Source organism: Lepidochelys kempii, chromosome 9 (assembly GCF_965140265.1).
Source record: "Lepidochelys kempii isolate rLepKem1 chromosome 9, rLepKem1.hap2, whole genome shotgun sequence".
NCBI lineage: Eukaryota > Metazoa > Chordata > Testudines > Cheloniidae > Lepidochelys > Lepidochelys kempii.
Window position 1 is genome coordinate 41,949,529 of NC_133264.1, and position 13,368 is coordinate 41,962,896.

Here is a 13,368-nt window from a genome sequence, read left to right on the forward strand (position 1 = left end):
GTTTTTGCAAGTTGTGGATGTGATTGATTACCTTGTTCATTTACCAAGCATATATATCTTCATTTATATGATTTGATTATTACTCTGTTAACTTTTCAAAACACTGAATCACATGAGAAATATAAAATATAAAATTCTCCATATGATCAAAATGGTCTTAATGAAAAGGCATAGGCTAGAAAACAGATTTAAGGAAGAAAGGAAAAAAGTGTTTTCTTTTAAAATCCTTAATTTGTGTTCTAGTTTCTACTATTAATCTCTTGTCTAGTTTTTTGCCCTTTGCTAAGAGTAGTAATAAACCATTAGCCTGGGAGATATAAAACGTGTGTCCCAGCAGAGGAGAATATACTGACAACAGAAAAACATCTTTTTATGCTACCCTTGGATAAACTACGCTATAGTTTAAGTTGAAAACTATTGGACAGTTTAGCTTTGTTGTTATGTTTCCTGAGGTTTTATTTTAATTGACAGCACACACACCCTTTAATAACTAGACATTGTTTTCCAACAGTCAATAAGGTGACCTAGTAATGAGGAATGTTGTATGCTGTTACCATTTGGATAGGAGAATAATGGGCTGGATTCTGCCATCCTCCAGCCTTGTCAACACAAGAAAGTTTTACCACTTACACCAATATAGTTATACTGCTGTAACCCTCCCATATGGGCACTCCTATTCTGGTATAAGAATGGGTTTGTTTATTTATTTATGTTTGTTTAGATTAAACCTCTTCCAGAGTGACATAAATTAAACTGAAAAAATGCACTGATAGTGGAATAAGAATGTCTGCATGGGGGCATTACACTGGTCTAACTATACTGATTTAAATTTGCATGTTAGGTTATACCAAAAAAAAACTTTCCAGTGTAGACAAGTCCTTACTCATGTCAGCTCTGCCTCAACAAGGGACATAAACATAACTTTAAGCACATGAGAAATCTCATCGACTTCAGTGGGGTTGCTCCTATCTCAAGGAGTAAGGTACTATTTATTGTAAGAGTGTCAGAAAACGGTCCACTGTAAATGTTATCACAAGTTATTTATTATCCTTTTATAATTGTTTAAAACTCTACATTATAATTATAACAAAATATTACATATTTCAGTCACAGTACTAATACAGAATACAGACTAACACGGCTGTTACTCTGAAACCAGTCACAGTACTGTCACTCAATTAATTTTAAAGAATAGCGTTTGATTTTCTTATAATACCTTTCACAATCAACATATTCCAGAAGTGATAAGCTAGTTATTGGTTGTACAAGTTTAGGCAGATATGGCATCTATTACACTTTCAGAAATAGCTAACTCATTAGAATCTGCTGGACATTAGAACCGGTTTTTAGTAAAAGAATAAATAAGCTAGCTACGTTTTCAAAATGTGTCATGGGATCTTTAACTTCAGTTAGAACAATCAGCAGAAATAACACAAAGGACCTCAGTTTAATATCTCATCCAAAGAACGGAAACTCTAACAATGCAGCTATTCCCAGTGCTGCACAGGAATGTTGGAACTGAGTATGAGTTCAGTCACTACATGTGAGCAACTGAATTGAGATAATGACTGATAGGAAGATTACATAAAAAAATGGGTTAAATATTAAAGTGAGGTTATACACTACAATGTCATTCTGTGAACAGGATATTGTAGGGTTCCATGTTTACACACCATCAAAGATATCTGTACGAAAGGCCTGATCTGACAAGTTGCTGAATGGTAACAGGAGTGGAGGGTACTCAGCAACTTGCAGGATCAGGTCCTTAATTTGCTTATTTTACAAGTAAATATATATTATTTTTTAACATCAAGCTTGGTTTCTCAGCTTGAGGTGAAATTGTGTTTTCTCTAGTTTGTGCATCACTTGAAGTAATGATTCTGCATTTTAGTTAGCAATTCCCTACATGGTGCTTGAATCCAACAATAATCCAGTGCAATCTCTCTTGGCTGTATTGGCTCTGCAAGGCTAACCAAATAAATTTTTTTTAAAAAAAGGCAGTAAACACTTATTTCTATCATTAAAATAAATTTCAAATATACCCAGGTAGCAAATCTTTTGAGGAAGTGCCACTTTTGTTTCTGACCATAAATAACCACACTGTCAGGCTGCTCAGTTGAAGTAACTGAAAGTCAGGAATGCAAGAATTTGGATTCCACTAGCAATGCTGCCCCAGCTGTGTTGAACTTCTTGTATGTATTATGCTATACATTTACTGACATAAACAGTAACACATTAACATATACATTTAACAAAAACCACAAACCGAAAATGCTGTATAGTATATACACAGTACATGTAACATAACTGAGTTAGCATAGTGATTGGCACCTTTAACTTTGCATTTCCAAATTTTTGATTAGTTTAACTGTACAACCTTAACATTTCATACATTTTTTTTTTTGCATTTAATTTGCTAGGAGTTAAAAAATAATCTTTAAGTTGCCATAAACATTTAAGTCACAGCATATGCTGAAAATGACACCCTTATAAGTGCTTTAAATATTTACGGCAACATAAAAGTATTTAAGTGACTTGAAATCTTTCAGATGATGGCACATCTTTAAATTTTTGGGACAGTTTAAAGGCTCATGCCATGTAAGATAAAATCTTTTTATCAATTTTGAGTTCTGCAATGGTGAAAAATATACACATTCTCCTTCAGAAGAAAAATGTCCACCACTTTCATTACACAGTGACTTTGAAAAATGGTAAGTCAAAAGCCACTGAAGTGTATGGTCACAACCAAGACTGAAAAAAGTGTGTGATAAAGTTATGAGCAATTGAAAGTTGGCTTCTGCACATGTGTAATACTAAAGATCCCACAGAAACTGAGATCAAGGTATATCTTATTATTTATATTATTGAAGCCCCTAGGAGCCCTAATCATGGTCCAGGATCCCACTGCACTAGGTGCTGTACAAACACAGAATAGTATCTGTTCTCCCCTTCAAAATAGGGTGTCAATCAGCTCACTCTAACAGCTGCTATCAGTTGTTAGCAGGGGCTTTCAGCTTGCTGGCCTCTCACTGCACCCTGGTTGTATCTGGTGCTTGGAGACCACCAAGTTTTAAAAGTAATCCCCAGGAGCTGAAATGGTTGGTGTGTAGATGGGAGGGGATTTAACAGAGGAGTCATTTGGAGTTGAAAAGAAACGTACAAAAAAGCTGTGACTGAGGCCAAAAAACATTACTTGTCCTCAGCCATTTGGAGTCTTAGTCCTTTGCACAATCTGATTATTCTGGTCTGCCTGTTTGTAATTTCTTCAAATGACTGCTGTGAGATGTTTTAAGTAGATTATTATTATTTTTATTTGTAAATATTTATATTATGATGGCACCCAAAGGCTGTTTAGTTCTAGGGTGGTCTCTGGCATTTCTGTTTGAGGGACATTTGCTTTCATAATTAAACATAAATTTGTTTTCTGATGGATGCATCTGTTGCCCTCTTGGTTTCTTGAGGGCCATCACTTGTGGTCCTGATCCCTATTCACATTGGTGTCTCAAAGCAAGTGTCACCCATGGTAGTCATGGTATCAGTATTGAGAGGCACTGCTAACACCTCACTAAGCAAGGAGAGGGTGCTGACAATTCTTAAACACACTAAGGTCTAACCCCTCTTCAAGATACTTTCCTTTGATGTGGCAGTACTTACTATTCAATCCTGCAAGATCTTAAACTTCACCACCTTTGGAGACGTGGTTGAGAGGGCAAAGCTTGTCAACTCCATGTGCATCTGGACACCACCACCCTGGCAGATTCCATTCTGGGTTCCAGCATTCCATTGGGATGACCCTTGTCATGGTCATGAATTATCTTTCGTTAATTTGAGGTCAACTGGCATTTATTCTCATGCTGGACCTCTCAGCAGATTTTGATTCCATTGATCATGGGTTGCTGCTTCAACCTGCAGCAACCAACCTGCAATTGTTCCTTTCATACCTAGAAAACTGACCTCAGTGTTCCCCTCCATCCTTCCTGTATTTCTCTCCCTTTTCCTCTCTTCCTTCCTTTTCCTGCTATTTGTGTGCTTCTGTTACATCATCTCCTTCCCCCCTCACCGTATTCCCAAATTCTTATTTTAAAAAACAAGAAAATAGTGTTTTAAAAAACATATGTAGTTAACATCACATAGCCTCTTATCACTGATTACAGCTTGTGTGCTCAATTCCTTTTCTTTCACTCTTCATCTGATTTGTCTATTTAGTTTGTAAACTCTTCAGGGAAACCTCAATCTTTTAATATGTTTGTAGGATGCCTACCCCTGATCTGATTGGGGCTACTGGAATATAAAAATAATAATAATCAGTGCTAGGCAGTTGTTTGCTTTCACCAAAAAATTTGAATTGGCATCTCCGTCAAATGATTGGACGGTATCAGCATGGCTGTAGGCCTCAATCCAGGTTGGCAGCATTCCGGAGGAATCTACTCTCTGCCTTAGTTCCAGATTAGAAATTTAGATGCTTTAGGCTGTTTTGAAAGCTTTAGGAGCTATTGGTTGACAGTCTGATATTTCTGGTGGACTGCAGCTGGCATGAGAGGTCAAGGACTCAGGGGGAGAGGCAATTTCTCAAGTTGCTTGGGCTGATTCCACTGAGAGCTTGAATATGAAGCTGGAGACCTTAAATTGGACACTCTATTCAATGGCAAGCCAGCTGAGTGACTGGAGCACCAGAATGACGTACACATAGCAACCTGAGCTGCTGAGCATTTTGTTACAGGTAAAGTTGTAGTAGTCTGAATTTCCTGTCTCCTTTGCAGATACTGTAAATTCTCAACAATGATGTTGCATTAACACTAAATTTTTGCAGTGAATTTTGTAAATGTTAAATAACTTGATATTGCAAAGCACTATTGACAACTTCTTGCTGCAGGCTCTGGCTTCGTTAGCCAAGCTGTATATCCGTTTTGTCTGACATCTGCATTTTCAGTCTGTTGGCACTCAGCCCATTATTTGCCATTGCCCCCCCCCCATTGTATTAGCTGTGAGAAACAAAGAGAAGCTTATAATAGGAACACATGGTAGTGCAAGGGTAAGAAGAGACCAGCACATAACAACTGTACAGTATACCTTCTAAATTACATTTTGGTTTAAAAAAAAAATCTGTGTTCTACTGGTTGCCAAGTTTCCCTTTTCATATCCATTAGCATTTTAACTGTACACTCAGACTCATAATGGTCATGGCCATCACATTGTTTTAAAATTATCATACAGAGGGAAATAATCCGTTATGATCTCTTTTGTTTATAGGCTGTGTTTTGTGTTGAATTTGGTGTTATAGTCTCTTACCCATATCCAGCTGCTGCTTTATCACATCACTTACAAACTGTTGCAATATTTTGACCTCATACACAGAATTCTTCTGTAGTTTCATGAATATCCTCTCTTCACATACTGAAGTCACTAGGAGCTGTAGTACCTATCACCACTTTTATTTTAGGAGCCTAAATATGGTTTTTGGCACTGAGCTTCAGGCACGCATGTTTGGAAAACATAGGCCAAGATTGAAATAACAGGAAATATGTCTGATGACTGTTTAATTCTTTTTTGTTATCATTAACACCTTTTTAACTTGAATCACTAACAATATTCTTTCTCCAAAACAGTAAAGATTCACCATCTTCCATCCATTAAGTTAGAGTGTAAGAGTTAACAATGTACATTCTTTGAGATATCAAGTGGATCTTACAGCAAAACTAGGGAAGAGCAGAGTTGATATTCCTGGCATTTAAGATAATGAGCAGAACAATCTTTATTAAAGGAAAAAGTTTTCTAAGTAAAAAAGGGAACAAGTTCAATTTAAAAAAAATCACTTGCAGAGCACCTTTGAAGGGGAAAACCTTTGTTTCAATCTCCTCTTTAATTAGTTCACTCCTTGTTTCCAGCATTGCCCTGTTTCTGCAAACTGATGTTTTCCTTTAGGTGTTTCCTTTATGTGCTGTTGTCTCTTGCATTCTGTTCTGAGAGTGAGAAAGAAAGGATAGAAACAAATAAAAAGAAGTGCTGGCCACCATAGAACATATTTAACAAGATGGGACATGAGTGTATGACAGAAGGGTAGCTAAAACCCTTACTCAAAAGGGGAAGTCATACCAACCCTATGGGTAAAGTAGCCATTTCAAAGGCTGTAAAGTATACTTATCTGAAACCAATGCCTGTGCCAGCTCTCCTTAATGGATCAACCTGAAAGAGCTCAAATCCTAAATTCTCTTTCCACCTACATTACTGTTAAGGATAGGTGAACTCATTTTATCTAACTTTGAACACACGCATACATAAAATTTATCTGTTTTCAGTTCTATGGAGTGGAACAGGGTAGGAAGAGGGAAAAGGTTGAGAAAAAATTAATGAAAATCTATGGGTAAAATAGAATTGAGCGGAAGCAGTGACAGACAGAAACTGAGAGGGGGAGGGAGCGAGGAGTACAGAGGGGAAAAGAGGCAAATTGAACAACAAAAAAAAATAATACAGGATCTATATAAGTGCATATACTTTAGGGCACAACTTGTCTCAGCTTAGCTTTTACAGATGGTTTTCCTTTTCTTTTCCAAATATCATGTAGGTTCACAATCTTTTCTTTAATACAGCTAAGGAAAAAAGTTTAAAATACAGGGAAAAGGGTTGCAAATTCAAACTAGTTTTGTACATCTCATTTTGACAGATTCCTAAAATCCAAAATTGTGCGGAATTGGGTAGCCCCTCACTACTATATTAGGAGTCTGTCACATTACTTTTCATACGCAAGGAGTTCTAAAGCTCGTACATGTATTACAGTAGATGCCATACTGATAAAGGAGTGACTGTGTGGCAAACAGAATAGTCATTATACTCTCAAAATTGTACTCTCGCAGCTTTGGATAGAACGTATTTTTTCAGGAGAAAAAAAATATTCACCGGAGCTCTGAAGTTATCTGGTACTTTTTCAAAAAAGTGCCTGTGTATAGATTACCCCATGAAGATTGTTTTTTGTGATATGGTGGGAACAATAAAGTAAGATAATATCTTGTTTGCCTCTCACAGTTACATTTTAGTTTTGCTTGGCCCCAATTATTTTCTAAGGATTTCCATCCTACTATGTAGCTGTTGTTTTGGATACTTCTCTGAGTACATTAGGTTGATTCCCCCCATCTCTTTTTGCTTACTGTCAACTGTCTTGCATCCTCTATTTTTTGTGTTCTTTTCTTGTAGGGTGTTTGCATCTATCCCTTCAGTACTTTCGTACTAGCTGCAAACTTACCTTGTGTGTTGTGCCTTTACCTGGTAAAGCAGTTCCTTTTCCCTTCTCAGTTGTCTTTGCTAAAGTAATGTGAGTACAAAGCATGTATTCTATCATCCTTCACCTGAAAGTATGACATGTTCTCAGTGTCCAAAAATGTGCCCTAGGTGGACATTTTACATGGAGACATAATTCAGATACAAAATTCCCGGACAAAACTTTTGTTACATTGTTGTTGTATGTAAGAATAGCTGGGGATGGGAGGAAACATTAACAGACTGAAAATTAAGAAATTGAAAGTTAAGGTTACATTTAAAACCTCCTCTTTTTCTCTCTCCCAAGTAGTGGAGAGAAAAAAATGCAGATTTAAAATACTCCAAACAACTTTAATTCTGTCCCAGGCCCTTGCCACTCTGTGCACCATTCGTGATAGATAGGAATTTATGACAAGTATCACAATATCACAAGAAGGTGACCTGTTATAACTCCAAGTATCTTCATGTCTTGATCAAAGGCCTAGTGGTTGAGACCTCTTCAATACTCTTATTATTTTTTTAAGAGCTGACACTGTGTTTGGAGCTATATAGACACAAAATTAAAACAGTCTTTACTCCAAAGAGCTTACCATCTAGGACCTCAATCATGTATGATCTCCATGGGGACGTAACCCCACTAAAGTTGATTCACATGTGTAAAATAAGTATAATGGTAACTGCCTCCCCAGTATTAGGTTTTTTGTAATGTACTTTGAGTTCTGTGGATAACAGATACTGTTCAGCTACAAAATATCATAATTAAAGTCAGAGGATGGCAGAGTGAAGACTAGAGTTCAAGAATCCCAGCCCCCTTGGTCAGTCCACTAAAGATTCAGGAAAACCACAGCTGGTTTGCACCTTATAAAAACTGCATTGGCACATGCAGAACAACCTAAAATTTGCAAAAGCCAGAATAAATAAGTGTTTTCTAAATAATTTCCACCCAGCCTTTCCAAAAACAGTCAAAGTACTACAAAGTATCACTAATGCCAACTAACAACCCAAACATTGAGTTTCTAAACAGATGTTTGAGATTTAATATTTCAAATAATAAAGTAAAACAGTTCTCAAAGAGTCAAATATTGCTAACTTTTCACGCTATCTAGCTTTTGGAAACAAATCTCCTTTGGTAGAGAAACACAAAAAAACTCAGATGGATTGGTTTGATTTGGATGAAATAGGGTGGTGAGCAAAAGTGCATGTGTTAGCTGTGACAACTTGACCTATGGAGAGACAAGTATCTGTATGATCAAAACTCTTACCTGATGAGATTTTTTCATTTAAAATATATAGCAGATATTTTTTTCTATACAGAAGCGTCTATCATATTCCTACATATTATTTAAGATCATGATATTCAGAAAGAATGCTTACATTTTATCTATGATATTAAATAGTCCTAAAGGAACTGAAAATAAGCACTCACAGGAACTATTAATTCATACAAACAACGAAGAGTAAGGTTGTGCAAAAATCTGACACATAGTAGGCAAGCTCTATTATTGACTCATGTATAACTTGACATTTTGCCTAAATATTGCATCATCTGCTGATCTCCCATGCAATACCTAGGTTAACTGGAGAGCGTGGGGAGTGAAGTTTCTCATTCTTCCCAAAATCTTGGAGTGGGAAAACATTCTGTTACAATTTTGCCAACCCTAACATTATGCATTGTTAGTGCATGAGTATCCGAAAGTGAAATTGAATAGAAGTAAAAGTGAAATTGACCAGTCTTTTTATTTTCAGAGCTGAAAAATGAAAAAAAAATCATATAATGTGTGATTACTACACTAAGGAAGTGTTTTTAATATGCTTACCATGACTGTATTCCATTTTAAATATGAAAAAGTAATGTACTAAAGCTTCATTCTGCTTTTATTGAAGTCAATAGGAATTTTGGTATTGACCTCAGTGGGAGAAGGCTCACTGTGTGCAAAATTCAATTTATCGGAGTTATAGGTACACAGGAACAGCATGTGTATTTCATGAGGTTATAGGTACACAAAAATAACATTCAAATGTCCTTTCCTTTGATTGTCTTTAAAAACAGTTTGCCTATTTTTAAGTCCTTTCAGTGGCATTTATTAGTTTCAGCATAATTTTCTGTAACCGTTCTGTTATAAGATTCTTAAAATGAGGATTTAGTATGGAAATGATCAGCTGCTGAAGGGAAAGAAGCTACTGTAATAAAACCTTCCCTGCTATTTTCCAAAGCTATTTCAAATTGCTCTTCTTTTAAGAACCTTTCCTAGCTGTGTGTGAACATAGAAGATGACCTCTTTCAATCTTTTAAAATATGGCCCTAATTTGTAAGAATCCTCACTGCAAAGATGCAAGCATGGGAGGCTGGCACCCTTTAAATAATATATTATGTAACTTGCAGTTTTCCAGAGATGCCCTCAGAGAGGATACTAACTTAAGATGAGTTGTTCAATAGTAGCAATAACAGAATGTATTTATAATGTGAAGTTTTGCTACAATGAATAAGTAATGGAAGCAGTCTCCCTACATAAAAAAAAACAAAACCCTGTCAGCACAAAAAACAGTAATACTATTCTACAATCAAGGCTGCCCCTTAAGTAACACCACCCATAGCAGCTGCTCTATTTTTGGTCTCAGGGGAGACTTGCCACCAGTATGTAACCAGGACTATAGGACTCTGTGTTTCCATGGGCCTCTGCCACCTCTGCTGTCCACAGGCCCGTGCTGCTTCTAGGGTCACTTGTGAATTACCAAGATTGGGGGGGGGGGGGGGTGTGAGGGAAGATAGGGACACTGCAAGTCGGAGGGCACCTGAGTACAGTTCCTCTCGTGGAAGAGAACTGGGGCAACTTTTTAAGTCACTTCACAGAGGACCCTGCAAAACCTAGGGCCAACTTCACACATAGTATGATCAAAATAAGGAATAGTAAGATCTTTTTACCCTCTTGTTTTGTGCTCAGGAAACAATTACAGTGTTGTGGCCAGAGCAGGTGTCAGAGAATGGCTGTAAGCCTATTACTCAAAGTTGGACTTGGCACTTATCCAGTCATTTCCAGGAAAGCTGTTAAAATGAAAACAAACTCATTAGTTTTCTATCACACAGCAAGTGAGCAGCTCAAATCCCAGTCCACTCCTCCATGGGTGCGTTGCCAAGTCCTAGGCTGGGGGCTCGGGTGCTGTAACTGCTGGGTAGCTTTCAGAGGAACAGCCGTGTTAGTCTGTATTCGCAAAAAGAAAAGGAGTACTTGTGGCACCTTAGAGACTAACCAATTTATTTGAGCATGAGCTTTCGTGAGCTACAGCTCACTAATGCTGGGGTTTGCTGACGGGCGTGGCAGGCTGAAGCAGGACGAGCGCGTTACGGATCGTTGCCACCGCCCCCTATTTTCCAGCGATGCAGGTGCCCACATACTGGGGAGCCGTCCACATTCTGACAGACGAGCGCAGCGGGTGCGAAAACAGCCTCTCGCCCCTCCCTGCCCCCTGCAGCCCAGGGGCCACCTTCCCTGCCAGGGCTCCTTCGCCCAGCCCTATCCCAGCGCACCCTGCCCGGGCCCCTCCCCTCGGCCTCACCCGCCCACCCATGGCGCAAGCCACTCTCCCCGACCGCTTCCCTTCCCCCACCGTGCGTTGCACGTCAGGGGCAAGCCCCCCGCCCAGCCTGAGGCCTCCCCCCCTACCTGCGATGTCAGCATGCGCGAGCAGGAAGCCAACCGAGGCTGAGATCGCAAGCCGCAATCGGATTGGCTGGGCTGGTGGGGGGGGGGCGTGGCGAAGTTAGGGGGCAGCTATTGCCTAGGAAACCGCCCTCCCTCTCACCTCGGCTCTAGGGTGTCCGCGCGTACGTATGCCGAGGCCTCGCGGCTCCATGTGAGTTACTGGTAACGGGCCACTCAGTTGCTGCCGCGCTGGCTGGGAGGCGGCGGCTCAGAGGCAGCAGCTGCTGCCGCCGCCGCCTCTGCCTGGGCAGGTGAGTGACTGCGTGAGGCGGGCGGAGAGGACCTTGTGCGTGTCCGTGTGAGAGCGGGAACGGCGTGTGAGTGCAACGTCGCCCCCCGCCCCCCAACGACCGGGACCGCGCTTGGGCTGCGGCTGGCGGTGACTGCCCGGAGGGAAGCTGCCGCCGCGGCGCGGCGTGTGGACGGTTCCTACCCGAGCTTGGGCTTTGCTGAGGGCCGGGGCGCGGAGCTAGGGCGGTGTGAAGGAGAGAAGTGGCTGCAGCAGTGTCTCGCTGCGCTACAGAGACAAACGGGGGAGTGGGGCGAGGCCCCCCCCCTCCTTCCCTACCCCCCCCCCGGGGGAGAGCTCACAAGTGACACAATGAAGCCTCCTTCCTCTCTTCCCTCCCGCCCAGGTTTGGCAGATCTAGGGCTGGTTTTCAATCCCTTCTCCAGCTGGTGCTCAGATCCTTTCTGCAGGGTAGTGGCTGCTCCCTTCCCTGTTTTCCCGGTGGTAGCAGCGAGCGAGTGTGCAGGGGACGGGGAGAGGAAAAGGGCATTTTTCAGCTTCCTTAAAAAAAATTGCAACACTGGAGTTGCTCAACAGACACGATAGTCAGATATCTGCCCTCTTCCTGGCACTGGTGAATTTTAGTCACATCTTGGTCTTTATCAGTTAGGGGGAGAGGAGATGGTGCATAGGACTAAACCTTCAGATGGCTTTGAATTACTCATTAAAATAGGTGGGAGTAGTTTGATCTGTGAGAGAGAGGGGGAAGATAAGATTACTTAAGAGTTAACATGATCTGAAAGGTCTTTCGCAGTGTGTCGATCTGTTTAAAACCTTACAAGTATCATTTACTTTTAAAGTTCAAAAATTAAGTGGCCCCAAGTCCCAGTGAAGATGCTTGTAGATAGATGGAAAAGCTCTCACCTCTTGGGGTGTGTGTATTTACTGCAGTGACGGGGAAAAACCTCTTCCATCACTGTGGCAACATCTACGCTACAGCAGCATAGCTACAGCCCCACAGCTGTGCTGCTGTCACATTTGTAGTGTAGCTGTACCCTTTGAAATGACAGGGGGGAATGGTGCTGTTCCTTCAAAACCTCTGAAACCTTAAAGGCAACTTCAACTCTGTGATGGCTATTTAAAAGGGTCCTTTTATGATTTGTTATTTATTAGTAGTGCCTAATATTACCTTTTATACTTCAAAAAGAAATTCTTTGATGTAGCTTCTGCATATTCATACTGCCTCCCTCTAGTGCTCCTGAACTTCAGGAACCTTCAAGAAAAACAGTGCCTGTTGGGATCACTTGAGTGACCCGCCCTCTGCAGCACCAGATGTTCTGAGCCAAATTTATAAGTGGTCATGCAGTCTCCAACTGCTGCAGTTCTTTCTGTTTTATGGCCTTTTGCAGGCATAGGGGTCTTTACTTCATGCCCAGAGATTTTTTTTCCAACCAAGAATTTCTTGTTAACCTGTTATGGCTTCCTTCCAGGCAGGCACATGGCTTTATGTGGTGTGGGGAACCATAGTTTTAGAAAGTTGGTAGGTAGTAGTTTCTGTGGCATTTAGATTCTTGGACTGTCTGTAGCTTGACTCCAGGACACCATGTCCTATCCAGGTCCTAAGGACCTGAAGGGAGAGAAACAGGTTTACAAAATGTTTATTTTATGCCCTTCTTTTTTCTGGAGTCAGATGCACATTGCGACGGAATGCACCCGTGTTCACACCCTACATGCTATTGTAATAATCTTTGTACAAGGTATGCCTTGTGAGGTGTCATTTGAAAACTCATAACTTGCTGATCAGTAGTATCATGGTTAGGGCCCTGCCAAATTCACAGTCCATTTTTGTCAATTTAATGGTCATAGGATTTTCAAAATCATAAATTTCATGATTTCAGCTATTTAAATTTTAAATTTCACAGTGTTGTAATTCTGGGTTCCTGACCCAAAAAGGAGTTGTCTGCCTTCAGAGCTGGGCAGTTGGAGAGTGGTGGCTGCTGGCCGGGAGCTGAGCTCTGAAGAGAGAGCTGCCAGCAGCAGCAGCAGCATAGAAGTAAGGATGGCATGGTATGGTATTGCCATCCTTACTTCTGCGCTGCTGCCTGCAGAGCTGGGCTCTCAGTCAGCAGCTACCACTCTTCAGCCACCCAGCTGTGAAGGCAGCAACGCAGAAGTAAGGGTGGCATG

At 40.6% G+C, this 13,368-nt stretch overlaps 1 protein-coding gene and 1 long non-coding RNA gene across 13 annotated transcripts in view; one reads left to right on the top strand and one right to left on the bottom strand.

Annotated features, from left to right (window-relative positions):
• PIK3CB (phosphatidylinositol-4,5-bisphosphate 3-kinase catalytic subunit beta) overlaps nucleotides 1-13,368 on the top strand; it is a 186,912-nt gene that overhangs the window by 24,233 nt on the left and 149,311 nt on the right. For 7 of the 12 annotated variants that reach the window (XM_073360010.1, XM_073359994.1, XM_073360007.1 and 4 more), the window contains exon 1: nucleotides 11,050-11,203. The exons of 3 other annotated variants lie outside the window; for them this stretch is intronic. The gene's annotated coding sequence lies outside the window, so the exon portion shown is untranslated. Of the gene's footprint in view, nucleotides 1-11,049; nucleotides 11,204-13,368 lie in introns of those variants that run through there. 2 more of the 12 variants (XM_073360006.1, XM_073360000.1) reach the window with 2 other exon arrangements.
• LOC140917364 (uncharacterized) lies at nucleotides 1,077-11,006 on the bottom strand. Its single transcript, XR_012160815.1, has 3 exons — nucleotides 10,914-11,006; nucleotides 10,175-10,294; nucleotides 1,077-5,960 (listed from the first exon to the last, which is right to left on the bottom strand). It is a non-coding gene; the product is annotated as an uncharacterized lncRNA (long non-coding RNA).